Here is a 6,000-nt window from a genome sequence, read left to right as displayed (position 1 = left end):
AAATGGTTTCAGGGAAGTATGAAGAAAGATTCAGATATATTATAGAGACACAACTGACAAAACTTGGCAATTACTTTACTTGACATTTTTCTCATCTTCTTTCATATCTCCTCCATCTCACCCCTATTTGGAATGTCTCACACCACTACTCATATTTCCCATATGTGTATGTTTGCATGTGTATGTGTGATCTCCTAAAAAAGGATAAGCTTCTTGCTTGAAGAGAATTACATGAACTGATGCTAAGTGAAATGAGCAGAAACAAGAGATCATTATATACGTCAACAACGATACTGTATGAAGATGTAATCTGATGGAAGTGGATTTCTTTGACAAAGAGACCTAATTCAGTTTCAATTGATCAATGATGGACAGAAAGCAGCTACACCCAAAGAAAAAACACTGGGAAATGAATGTAAACTGTTTGCATTTTTTGTTTTTCTTCCTGGGTTATTTCTACCTTCTGAATCCAATTCTCCCTGTGCAACAAGAAAACTGTTTGGATCTGCACACATACATTGTATCTAGGATATACTAGAACATATTCAACATATATAGGACTGCTTGCCATCTAGGGGAGGGGGTGGAGGGTGGGAGGGAAAAAATCGGAACAGAAGTGAGTGCAAGGGATAATGTTGTAAAAAAAAAAAATTACCCTGGCATGGATTCTGTCAATAAAAAGTTACTATAATTAAAAAAAAAAAAGGATAAGCTTCTTAAGTGCAATACCTTCAGCTCTTACTTGTTTGAATCCTGAAAGATACAATGTATTCTACCTTTTAGAGTTTAAAATAATTTTGGCTCTCCTCTACTTGACTGAACACTAAATTCAATGATATTATTCAGGCAGCATATTTGTATTTTTCTAAATATATATTAAAGATATTTTAAATATGATTTTCAATTATCAAGCATTTATTTTTCCCTTTATACATCTAAAACCCACCTTTTACATGAAAAGTACAATCATAGAAAAGAAATTCCCATGTTTGGCTATGTGCAAAAAATCTGTCTCATTCTATATATTTTAATCCATTGTCTTTATTTCAGGAAATAAATAGAGTACTTCATTATGGGTCCTCTGTAATCATGGTTGATTGCTGAATTGATGAGAATTCTTAATTCTTTCAAAATAGTTCATTTTTATGATATTAATTTTATAGAATATATTGCTCTCCTGCTATTTATTGTTCACTGAATTTTACATCAATTCATATAAATCTTTTTGGGTTTCTCTGAAAACATCTTTTTCAATTTGTTATTGCAAAATAGTATTCCATTATTCTACATATCATAATTTGTTTAGTCATGGTTATTTTGAAATTGGTTTATAATGTTTTATACAGGTGTCATTAGTATAAATGAGCTTTAAATTGTAGTAAAAATAAGCATAAATTCAGGGCCTAATAGTGAAAACACTCTTATGTGCCTCAGACAGAAAGGAAGCTGCAAGTAATTACCTTAAGCCTTACATTCTCCACAACACTAGTGTCTTAATATAATGTCCCTATGGGAGTAGGAATATGTTAGTAGAAAAATGTATCACTCCCATTTTGTGGCTAGAGAAACACTCTAGGTTAGGATCTAGAGAAACACTGTGGTTAGGATCAAACAAGACATTTCTTAAAGGTTATGTTAGTCAGTGACAAAGCTGGGATCTGAAATCACTTCTGGTTCTTATTACTAAGCTTCTCATTTTTACTTTACTTTTACATTAGCACCAATATTCTAAGAAGTGAATTTCATGCTATTAATCAGACATTCTTTTTTTTTCCTTGTTAAAGTTTATTTCTATCCAGAGACCACAAATACCCTCATGTGTTAAAAATCTTATCTGTAGCAAAATATTTGATAATAATGCCATAGTCAGTTTCTAAAATGACCTCTTCTGATCATAGCTAATTTCAGTCATGTCTCATGTAAACTGGAAATTTTTGCATATGACTAGAAAGTAAATATATATAGTATATTTACAGTATATATTAACATACTCTAATCATTTTAAAATGATTTTTTTGGGGGGGTAAAACCTGGCAATTAAAGGCATCTGGTACTTAAGTATATTAGTATAAAAGCTAGAACTCTCCAGAGGTATTTCTTCTAATGAATGTGAGGTGTTTAGTCCAAGGTGGAAAAAAATCCATCACTTGTTTGTGAGACAGTGCAGCTGCTACCCTGGTAACATTACCAACCATACCAGAGGCCCAAGGGATGCCAAAATATGCCTGCTATTGTTCTACCATGGTTTGGGACTGGAAACTTAATCAAGACTATAAAGCAAATGAAAGGAAATCTGTTTTTCAATCACCTTTTCAACAGTGGGAGTTCAAAAAGAAATCTTGCTTATGAAAGGGAAGGAAAAGAAAATAAAGTAGCTAATAAGGTGTTGCAGGGTTAGAAGAATAGTCAGGTATTTAGGGAATAAAAGCACTTTCACAATGAAATGAAGCCATCATCTAAATCTAAGAGTTTTAACTGGATCTGGGGATAAATTTCAGGGGGTGCATGACCTTGGGAAAATTACATTTTCATTTTGAAATAATAATTTTCCTTTATAATCAATATATTTTAGTTTATACATTTGAGAAAAAGATCATGAAAAGTTCATGGCCTTCACCAAACTATCAAAAAAGTTAACACAAAAAATTGAGAATTCTTGATTCAGATATCCTGGGGGGAAGGGGAGTTCAACTTGCTTTAAAATAGTTTAAATAAGAAATTTTTAAAAAGGAGGGAAATCAATAATACATTCATTGTTTATATCAAAACAGTCCATGGAATTCTGATCTCAACATATAATATGTCTTTGGGAAAAAAATGAAGAAATAAATTCAGTATTAATCTATCTGCATTTCAATAAAAATTATGGTCTCCAAAGAAAAGATCCGCTTAAGGCTAGGGTTATGATGACTCATTGCTCTTGGAAATCCTTAACACTCAAGGGACATTTTCTCAAAACAGCTCAGGGATTCCAGCTTCCCTGTCAAGTAATCTTATTCATCTTTGTTACTCAGAGTGCAGAAAATGCTCCTTAAATGGACTTCCTTCTAATTGAGGTGCAAAACCTTCCCATCGGTGGTATTTTGTACTGTTTCCTAACAAATAACTAATTAAGACTCAAAACACACAGGGGTGTCACTGTTAATACATGTGCTTTGTTTTTAAAGTTCATAAGTAAATGAGAACATAGCTGAACTGCTCATTAAATAGCAGAACTGAGAACAGAGATATTAGTCTCAGGATCCCACCTTTTGGGGTAAGATTTCGTGTGACCAGAATTCAAGAAATTTCATCCAGTAAGACAGCTATAAATTCAGTTCACTGATTGAATACAACGTCATATACAATACAGTTATCATTTACAAATTAAATTTCTGGTCTCCTTTATTAGGGTAATCTTAATGGAGCAAAGAACAGAGATAACAGAAGGTATTAACATGAAGGAGGAAGGCCTTTCACTGTACTCTCAGCAGTCATCAAAGATTCCTGGCAAGGAATGGCTTCAGAATGGGAATGATGAGGATCATGAACCTAAGAAATCCAAGAGACATAAGGGCCCATCTTGTCTAGTATGTTTCAGAAAAAAAAGATTCTTTTTTTAGAATTCCAGACAAGATGTCATCCATTTTTTTCTTGGGTACTTGAATGGGGTCAGATAATAGGTCTATTCCATGTTTTGAACAGCTCTATCTCATCGGGTAGCTAGGTGACACAGCAGATAGAGTTCCTGGCTTGAAATCAGGAAGTTTTAAAGTTCAAATTTGACTTTAGACACTCACTAGTTGTGTGACCCTGGGCAAGTCACTTAACTCCATTTGCCTTGATTTCTTCGTATGTAAAATGAGCTGGGAAAAGCATGCAAACCATTCCATGATTTTTGTGAAGAAAACCCCAAATTAGGTCACAGAATCAGATGCTACTGAAATGACTGAAGAATTTCATAGAAAGTTTTTTCTTACATCAAATCTAAATGTACCTCTGTTTTCAACCACTGTTCTTAGTTTTGTCTTCTGGGTTCAAACACAATGTCAACGCTTCAAATATTTGGGAAAAAAAAATCATAGCCACACTAAGATTTTCTTCTCCAGGCTATTTCTCTCTTCTTTGCTAGTTCCATTAGACAATTTTCCTAGAGCACGATCTCAGTATCATTTAATTCCCAATTTCTGTGCTCAGGATTTGATCCAATGTATTCTGATCTATTAATCAAAAAGAATTTATAAAGCATCTATTATATAGCAGGTAAAGTGCCAGACACTGGGGATTCAAGTACAAAAATGAGAAGATTTCTACTCTTAATAAGCTTACATACTAATGGGAGAGGGAGAAAGAAACAATAGGTATAAATAAAATATGTAAAACATAAATGTAAAGTGAATAAATGTAAATATATGAAGTAGCTAAGTATGAGACAGCTATGAAGTTAGGGAGATCAGGAAAGCCTTCATGGAGAAAATTATTGTGGAACCTCATCTTCAAGGAACAGAGAGACTCTATGAAAAAGCAATGAGAAGGGAATATATTTTAGTCATATGGGAAAGCCTCTACAAGTATAGAGAGAAGAGACAAAATGTGAGGTAGGGCTATGATTGCTGTTTTGTTTTTTTTTCAAATAGTTCATTTAGTTTTGTCTTCTGGGTTCAAACACAATGTCAACACTTTTACTAGTTGATTTAATTTTTGAATACTAACACATGATTTCCATATGATGAATGAAAATTCTTTATTTAAACTTAAAAGATTTCAATATGATGAATGAAAACTGGTTACTGAAGCTTACAACTGAAGAATGAAAAATAATTGTGATTTCTAGTATATAAGTAATATATTTATAATGCATATAAATAACCTACTCAAAAACAACAATAAATTTTATTTTTTCCAGACTTTAAAAAAATTTCCCTTAGAATATCTTGCCAATCATATAATTAACTCCACAATACAAAGAAAAAATATAAACTGAATAAAATCTTGTCACTAGAAAATGTTTCTTGCTGTCATGCTGAGGTATTCATGGATGATAAATGTCAAAGGTAGAAACATGTTTCTTTTCTAAATAGTAAAGGTTGACCATATGATTAAATTTGTTTCAGTATCTTCATGTCTCTTCCTGCCAAAGGACTGATGTATATTTAATCATTTTATCTAATGGATGTTATGGCACAAGACAGAGTTACCCATTATGATGGTACTTGTTTTGGCAGAATATAAGGCTCTGATTACATTTCCTGGCTTTGTGGTTGGAAAGAGGCAGTGTTGATGAAGAATTCCCTGGCTGAATCATTTGTGTTTTCTATGTACACCATGTCAGAGGAAGGAAATCCACTATGATTCATCAGGGTGAAGGGACTATGTGGAAAGACACCATGAAATCTGGAGTGTTAGATCCCTTCATACCAAGATACAAAACCATCCTTAATTATCAATGTCTCACACTAATTTACAAAGTGATATCGTTGATTCTATCATATTGAAAATCTGACAAATATAATTGTCAGGTTTGTCATCAATACCTTTATCGTAATATAATAATGTAGTCTACTATGTAAAAATTAGTTTAATGGCTCTGTCATACCTTTTTTTTTTTCCTTTTTACTTTCCCTAGTAGCAAACAAAAAGACTAGGGTTTTGTCCTAGGACATCTGCTATCTAGGGACTAAGGTGATAAACTTTTTCCTCCTATATCTCAGACACCCTCTGTCAATACCATGGAACAGCCCACCAAAACAATCAGCATTGAACCTTATCCTGAAGAGGTTTATAGCTATATTAGTCCCATCAAACTATGTTTTTATTTCCTAATAGTCAGATCAAAATAACTGATGTGTCTTTTCCTACTGCTCTATCCCAAGTTGACATCTTGAGTGGTCTTTTCCAGGGCTTAGTGGAGGCATACACTCTAATGGATGAGGAATCCCTTCCCTAACTATGGACAAATGGACTCTGGAACAAACCCATAATGAAGTTGAAGATCACCAGGTGAGGAAGAATAACCTCCAG

The sequence above is a fragment of the Sarcophilus harrisii genome, chromosome 3 (genome assembly GCF_902635505.1).
Source record: "Sarcophilus harrisii chromosome 3, mSarHar1.11, whole genome shotgun sequence".
Taxonomy (NCBI): domain Eukaryota; kingdom Metazoa; phylum Chordata; class Mammalia; order Dasyuromorphia; family Dasyuridae; genus Sarcophilus; species Sarcophilus harrisii.
This window is presented reverse-complemented; position numbering follows the sequence as displayed.